Source organism: Cicer arietinum, chromosome 5, assembly GCF_000331145.2.
Source record: "Cicer arietinum cultivar CDC Frontier isolate Library 1 chromosome 5, Cicar.CDCFrontier_v2.0, whole genome shotgun sequence".
NCBI classification, from domain to species: Eukaryota; Viridiplantae; Streptophyta; class Magnoliopsida; order Fabales; family Fabaceae; genus Cicer; species Cicer arietinum.
In genome coordinates this window covers 8,283,265-8,292,460 of record NC_021164.2, presented here as the reverse complement: position 1 = coordinate 8,292,460, position 9,196 = coordinate 8,283,265, and positions in this window count along the sequence as shown.

The window sequence follows — 9,196 nt, the reverse complement described above, 5'->3', positions numbered from 1 at the left end:
GTAGGCTATCAAACTGATAGCTGAACCAATATAAATCTTGGTGCACTTGTTTCTTATCCTTTCTCTTTATTTTGATATTGCTTGAATGCTTATTCTTGAATGTTTGTATAAGTGATTTTCTGTCTTGATTAATATTCTGAATAAGCATTGTATCTGTTCTCATATATTGATAATATTTGCAACTGTGTGAATCTTTGTTCCTGAATATATTCTGCTACTGATCTTTGATTATTTGTTTAATAATCTTGTAAAAATAGTAGAGACTTTTCTCATACAGTTTTAACAAATAGAGGCCATAATTTCCAACACAATAAGGGTCTCCCTGTCCTCGATTTCATCTGGTCGTTTTGGGCGATTTTCATACCACTAGACTAAAATGGATTGAAATCCGTATTTTCGGACCAGACGATGGCTAGTGTTTGAAATTTAACATGGAACCCGAAAATACAGTTATAAATTTAGAAGAAGAATGTTATAAGGGTCTCTTGGTCGTCTATTTCATCTAGACGTTTCTGGCGATTTTCATACCCCTCGACAAAAATGGACAAAAATCTATATTTTTGGATCAGATGATGGCTAGTGTTTCAAGCGATTTTCGTACCCCTCGACAAAAAGGGACTACAATATGTATTTTCGGACAACACTTTGGCTAGTGTTTGAAATCTAGCGCATAAGTCGGAACACAGTAATAAATTTTGGAGAAGAATGCTATAAGGATCTCTCGACCCTCGATTTCATCTGGACTTTTCGGGAGATTTTCAAACGATCCAACTAAAATGGACCGAAATGCGTATTTTCCAAAAAGACAATTGCTAGTGTTTGAAATCTGACGCGGAACCCTAAACACAATTATAAATTTAGGAGAAGAACGCTATAAGGGTCTCTAGGTCCTCGATTTCATCTAGACTTTTCAGGCGATTTTCATACACATCGACAAAAAATGGCCGAAATCTATATTTTAAAACTAGACGATGGCAAGTAATTGAAATATGGCGCACAACCTAAAAACTAGTAATAAATTTTGGAGAAGAATGCTATCATGGTCTCCCGGGCCTGGATTTCGTCGGAACTTTTCGTGTGATTTTCATACCACCCGACAAAAAACTGATCGAAATCCGTATTTTCGAAAAAGATGATTGCTAATGTTTGAAATCTGATGGGGAACCCAAAACTCAGTTATAAATTTAGGAGAAGAATGCTATAAGGGTCTCCTGTCCTCGATTTCATCTGGTCTTTTCGGGCGATTTTCGTACCACCCGACAAAAGTGGACCGAAATTCATAGTTTCAGACGAGACGGTGGCTAGTGTTTGAAATCTAACGCAGAACCCGAATTTATAACTATGTTTCGAGTTCCGCGCCAGATTTCAAAGACTAACAATCATGTGGTTCGAAAATACGGATTTCGGTCCATTTTAGGCGGGTGGTACGAAAGTCAACTGAAAAGTCCAGATGAAATCTATGACCAAGAGACCCTTATATCATTATTCTCCAAAATTTAAAACTGTGTTTAGGGTTCCGCGTTAGATTTCAAACACTAGCGATTGTCTTTTTGGAAAATACGCATTTCGGTTCATTTTAGTTGGATCATTTAAAAATCTCCCGAAAAGTCCAGATGAAATCGAGGACCGAGAGACCCTTATAGCATTCTTCTCCAAAATTTATAGCTGTGTTCCGACTTATGCGCTAGATTTCAAACACTAGCCAAAGTGTTGTCCGAAAATACATATTTTAGTCCATTTTTGTCGAAGGGTACGAAAATCGCTTGAAAAATCCATATGAAATCGAGGACCGAGAGACCCTTATAGCATTCTCCTCCAAAATTTTAATTCTGTTTCGGGTTCCACGTCAGATTTCAAACACTAGCCATCATTTTGTTCAAAAACAGGAAAATCGGTCCATTTTAGTCGGGTGGTACGAAAATTGCCATAAATGTCTAGATGAAATCGAGGAACAGGAGACTCTTATAGCATTCTTCTCCTAAATCTATAAATGTGTTTCTGGTTCCGCGTCAGATTTCTAACACTAGCCATCGTCTGGTTCGAAAATACGGATTTCGGTCCATTTTTGTCGGGTAGCACGAAAATCGCAAAAAGACTAGATGAAATCGAGGACTGAGATACCCTTACAGCATTCTTCTCCTAAATATATAATAGTGTTTTGGGTTCCGCATCAGATTTCAAACCATTCAGTTGAGGATTTTTAGGAGGTTTAGAAGAATAATGAGGAGTTTTAGGAGATGAATGTTAAAAGGGTCTCTCAGTTCTCGATTTCATTTGGACTTTTTGTGCGACTTTCTTACTACCCTCTACAAAAATGGACCAAAATCTGTATTTTCGGACCAGATGATGGCTAGTGTTTGAAATCTGATGCGAAACCCGAAATACTGTTATATATTTAGGAGAAGAATTCTATAAGGGTCTCCAGGTCCTCGATTTCTTCTGGACTATTCGGGCAATTTTTGTACCACTCGAAAAAAATGGACCAAAATCCGTCTTTTCGAACAAGCCGATGGATATTGTTTGAAATCTGACACGGAACCTGATACACAGTTATAAATTTAGGAGAAGAATGCTATAAGAGTCTCTTGGTCCTCGATTTCATCTGGTATTTTCGGGTGATTTTTGTACCACTCGATTAAAATGAACCCAAATTCGTATTTTTGAACAAAACAATCGCTAGTGTTTGAAATCCGACACGAAACTCGGAACACAATCATAAATTTAAGAGAAGAATGCTATAAGGGTGTCTTGGTCCTCGATTTCATCTGGGCTTTTTAGCGATTTTCTTATCCCTCGACAAAAAAGGATCGAAATCTATATTTTCGGACAAGACGATGGCAAGTGTTTGAAATCTGGCGCGGAACCTAAAAACCAGTAATAAATGTTGGAGAAGAATGATATCAGGGTCTCTCGGTCCTCGATTTCATCTAGACTTTTCGGGTGATTTTCGTACCACTCGACAAAAAATGGACCGAAATCCATATTTTCGAACAAGATGATCGCTAGTCTTTTAAATCTGACGCGGAACCCGAAACACAGTGATAAATTTAGGAGAAGAATTCTATAAGAGTCTCCTGGTCCTCGATTTCATATCGTCTTTTCGGGCGATTTTCGTACCACCCGACAAAAATGGACCGAAATTCTTATTTTCAGACCAGACGTTGGCTAGTTTTTGAAATCAGGTGCGCAACCCAGTTATAAATTTTGGTGAACAATGCTACAAGGACCAATTTCATTTGGACTTTTTGGGCAATTTTCATACGATTTAACTAAAATGGATCGAAATTCGTATTTTCGAAAAAGACTATGGCTAGTGTTTGAAATTTGACTTGGAACCCTAAACACAATTATAAATTTTGGAGAAGAATGATATAAGGGTCTCCCGGTCCTAGATTTCATCTGGACTTTTCTGGCGATTTTCGTACCACCCGACTAAAATGCACCGAAATCTGTACTTCGAACAAGACGATTGTTAGTGTTTGAGATCTGACGAGGAACCTGAAACATAATTTTAAATTTAGAAGAAGAATGCTATAAGGGTCTCTCGGTCCTCGATTTGATCTGCACTTTTCGGGCGATTTTCGTACCACGCGACAAAAATGGACCAAAATCTATATTTTTCGTACCAAACGATGGCTAGTGTTTGAAATCTGACTCGGAATCCGAAACACTATTATATATTTAGCACAAGAATGTTATAAGGGTCTCCTGGTCCTTGATTTCATCTGGTATTTTCGGGTGATTTTCGTACCACCGGACTAAAATGAACTCGGAACACAATTATAAATTTAGGAACAGAATGCTTTAAGGGTTTCTCAGTGCTCGATTTCATTTGGACATTTCAGGCAATTTTCTTACCCCTCTACTAAAAAGGACTGAAATCTATATTTTCGTACCAAACGATGGCAAGTGTTTGAAATCTGGCGCATAACCTAAAAACCTGAAATAAATTTGGGAGAAGAATGTTATCAAGGTCTCTCGGTCTTCGGTTTCATCTGGACCTTTTGGGTGATTTTCGTACCACCTGACAAAAATTTGACCGAAATTCGTATTTTCGAACAAGACGATGGATAGTGTTGGAATTCTGACGCAGAACCCGAAACGGAGTTACAAATTTTGGAGAAGAATGCCATAAGGGTCCCTCGGTCCTTGATTTCATCTGGACTTTTCGGGCGATTTTCGTACCCCTTGACAAAAATAGACTAAAATAATTATTTTCGGACCATACTTGGGCTAGTGTTTGAAATATAGCGCGAAACTCGAAACACAGTTATAAATATAGAAGAAGAATGCTATAAGGGTCTCTCGGTCCTCGATTTCATCTGGACTTTTCGGGAGATTTTCGTTCCACCAGACTAAAATGTAACGAAATTCGTATATTTTGACCAAACGATGGCTAGTGTTTGAAATATGACGCGGAACCCGAAGCATAGTTATAAATTTTGGAGAAGAATGCTATAAGGGTTTCCCGGTCATCGATTTCATCTAAACATTTCTTGTGATTTTCGTACCATCGACAAAAACGGACCGAAATCCGTATTTTCCAAAAAGACAATGGCTAGTGTTTGAAATCTGACGCGTAACCTAAAACACAATCCTGGTCCTAGATTTCATTTGGACCTTTCTGGCGACTTTCGAACCACCCAACTAAAATGGAATGAAATTCGTATTTTCGAACAAAACAATGGTAAGTGTTTGAAATCTGGCGCGGAACCCGAGACACAGTTATAAATTTTGGAGAAGAATGCTATAAGGTCCTCCCAGTCTTCGATTTCATCTGGACTTTACGGGCGATTTTCATTCCACCTAACTAAAATGGATCAAAATTCGTATTTTCGAACAAGACTATGGCTAGTGTTTGAAATTTGACGCGGAACCCGAAACACAGTTATAAATTTTGAAGAAGAATGCTATAATGGACCAAAATTCTTATTTTCGGACCAAACGATGGCTAGTGTTTGAAATCTGACGCAGAAACTAAAACATAGTTAAACTTTTTGGAGAAGAATGCTATAAGGGTCTCCCCGTCCTCAATTTCATTTGGACTTTTCGAACGATTTTCCTACCACCCGACAAAAATGGACCGAAATTCGTATTTTCGAACAAGACGAAGGATAGTGTTTGAATTCTGATGCAGAACCCGAAACAAAGTTTTAAATTTTGGAGAAGAATGATATAAGGGTATCCCAGTCCTCGATTTCATCTATACTTTCCGGTAAATTTTCCTACCACCTGACTAAAATGGATCGAAATTCGTATTTTCGAACAAAACAATAGTTAGTGGTTGAAATCTTGCACAGAACCTGAAACACAGTTATAAATTTTGGAGAAGAATGATATAAGGGTCTCCAAGTCCTCGATTTCATCTGGACTTTTCGGGCGATTTTCATACCACTAAACTAAAATGGATTGACATGGAACCCGAAATACAGTTATAAATTTAGAAGAAGAATGCTATAAGGGTCTCTTAGTCGTCAATTTCATCTGGACTTTTCGGGCGATATTCTTACCCCTCGACAAAAAATGACCAAAATCTATATTTTCGGACCAAACAAGGGCTAGTGTTTGAAATCTATATTTTCGTACTACCCGACAAAAATGGACCGAAGTCCGTATTTTCAAACAAGACAATTGCTAGTGTTTGAAATCTGAGGCAAAACCCGGAACTCAGTTATAAATTTAAGAGAAGAATGCTATAAGGGTCTCCTGGTCCTCGATTTCATCTTGTCTTTTCAGGAAATTTCGTATCATCCGACAAAAATGGACCGAAATTCGTATTTTTGGACTAGACGATGGGTAGTATTTGAAATCTAGCGCAAAACCTGAAACACATTTATAAAGCTTGGAGAAGAATGCTATAAGGGTGTCCAGGTCCTCAATTTGATCTGGAATTTTCAGGCGATTCTTGTACCACCCGACCAAAATGGACCGAAATCTGTATTTTAAGACTAGGCAATGGCTAGTGTTGGAATTTTGACGCGGAACCCGAAACACAGTTATAAATTTTGGAGAAGAATGATATAAGGGTCTCGCAGTCCTTGATTTCATTTGGGCTTTTTGGTCGATTTTCATACCTACCGACTAAAATGGATCAAAATTCGTATTTTCGAACAAAACGTTGGTTAGTGTTTGAAATTTGGCACGAAACCCAAAACACAGTTATAAATTTTAGAGAAGAATGCTATAAGGGTCTCCCGGTCCTCGATTTCATCTAGACTTTTCGGGCGATTTTCATAACACCTAACTAAAATGTACCTAAATTCGTGTTTCCGAACAAGACTATGGCTAGTGTTTAAAATCTGGCGCGGAGCCCGAAAAACTGTAATAAATTTCGGAGAAGAATGCTATAAGGGTCTCCTAGTCCTCGATTTCATCTGGATTTTTTGGACGATTTTCATACAACCCGACTAAAATGGACCAAAATCTGTATTTTCGAACAAAACGATGGTTTATGTGTGGAATCTGACATGGAACCCAAAACACAGTTATAAATTTTGGAAAAAAATGCTATAAGGGTCTCTCGTACATATGAAAAAAATAGAACGAAATTCGTATTTTCGAACAAGCAATGGATAGTGTCTGAAATCTGCACGGAACCCGAATGACATTTATAAATTTAGGAGAAGAATGTTATAAGAGTCTCCTGGTTCTCGATTTCATCTAGACTTTTCAAGATATTTTCGTACCAAACGATGGCTAGTTTTTGAAATCAGGTGCGGAACCCGAAACAAAGTTATAAATTTTTGGGGAAGAATGCTATAAAGATCTCGAAGTCCTCAATTTCATTTGGACTTTTCAGGCGATTTTTGAACTTCTCGACATAAATGGACCAACATCTGTATTTTCGGACCAGACTATGGCTAGTGTTAGAAATCTGGGGTGGAACTTAAAACATAGTTATAAATTTTAGAGAAGAATGCTGTAAGGATCTCTCGGTCCTCGATTTTATTGGGACTTTTCGAACGATTTTCCTACCACTCGACTAAAATGGACCGAAATCCGTATTATCGAACAAGACGATGGCTAGTGTTTGAAATATTACGCGGAACTCGAAAGAAAATTATAAATTTAGAAGAAGAATGATATAACGGATTCTGGGTCCTCGATTTCATTTGTACTTTTCGGGCGATTTTTGTACCATCAAACAAAAATGGACCAAAGACGTAGTTTCAGACCAAAAGATGGCTAGTGTTTGAATTCTGATGCGGAACACAAAACACAATTATAAATTTTGGAGAAGAATTCTATAAGGGTCTCTTGGTCCTCGATTTCATATGGTCATTTGTGGGACCAAAAATCATATTTTCGGACAAAACGATGGCTAATGCTTGAAATATGGCGCAAACTCGAAACACAGTTATAAATTTTAGAGAAGAATGCTATAATGGTCTTCCGGATATGGACTTTTCGGGCGACTTTCGTACCACCCGACTTCAATTGACCGAAATCTGTATTTTTGACCAAGACGATGGCTAGTGTTTGAAATCTGACGCAGAACCCGAAACATAGTTATAAATTTAGAAGAAGAATTGTATAAGGTTGATTTAGTCCCCGATTTCATCTGGACTTTTCAGGCAATTTTCGTACCCATAAAAAAAAAGGACCAAAATTAGTATTTTCAAACCAGACGATGGCTAGTGTTTAAAATCTGGCTCGAAACCCGAAACACAACTATACATTTTGGAGAAGAATGCTATAAGGGTCTCACGGTCCTCGATTTCATCTGGACTTTTCGAGCGATTTTCGTACCACCCAATAAAAATGGACCAAAGTCCGTAGTTTCAGACCAAACGATGGTTAGTGTTTGAAATCTGACGAAAAACCCGAAAAAAAGTTATAAATTTAGGAGAAGAATGCTATAAGGGTCTCCTGGTCCTCGATTTCATCTAGACTTTTCGGGCGATATTTGTACCATCCGACAAAAATGGACCAAAATTCGGGTTTTCTTACAAGACGATGGCTAGTGTTTGAAATTTGAGGCGGAACCCGAAACATAATTATAAATTTAGGAGAAGAATTCTATAAGGGTATCTTGGTCCTCGATTGCATCTGGTCTTTTTGGGCGATTTTTCTACCACCCGACAAAAATAGACCGAAAATCGTATTTACGGACCAGACGATGGCTCGTGTTTGAAATATGGCGCGGAACCTGAAACATAGTTATAAATTTTAGAGAAGAATACTATAAGAGTCTCTCAGTCCTCGATTTCATATGGACTTTCCGACAAAAATGGACCGAAATCGGGTGGTACGAAATCTCCGATTTCATCTAGACTTTTCAGGCAATTTTCGTACCACCCAACAAAAATGGAACGAAATTCGTATTTTTAGACCAAATGGTAGCTAATGTTCATAATATGACCCGAAACACAATTATAAATTTAGGAGAATAATGGTTTTTGATTATAACATTATTTGAGAACTCTATTTTATTAAATGTTATTATTATATTCGTTTTATAGTTTTACTAAATAACAAAGATAATAATAACATATAATAAAAGAGAGTTGTCAAATAAAATAATAATTAAATATTAATTTTGCAACTCAATTTTGTTATATGTTATTATTATATTCGTTATTTAGTAAAACTACAAAACGAAGATAATAATAACGTATAATAAAATAGAGTTGTCATATAAATATGTAATTATTACTTTATTTGACAACTCTATTTTACTATATGATACTATTATCTTCGTCATGTAATTGTACTTTATAACGAAGATAATAGAAACATATAATAAAATAGTTGTTTAATCAAGTAATAATTACATATTTATTTGACAACTCTATTTTGTTATATATTGTTATTATCTTTGTTTTATAGTTTTAGTTCATAACGAAGATCATAATAACATATGATAAAATAGAGTTGTCAAATCAATATGTAATTATTTATTTATCTCACAACTCAATTTTGTTCTATGTTATTATTTTGTTCTATGTTATTATTATCTCCGTTTTATTTTATATGTTTTTATTATTTTTGTTTTGTAATTGTACTATATAACGAAAATAATAATAACATATAACAAAATAGAATTGTAACTTAAATACAAAATGAAGATAATTATAATATATAATAAAATAGTGTTGTCAAATAAATATTTAAGTATTACATTAGTTGAAAACTCTATTTTATTTAATGTTATTATTATCTTCGTTTTATGGTTTTATTTATAAAAAAGATAATA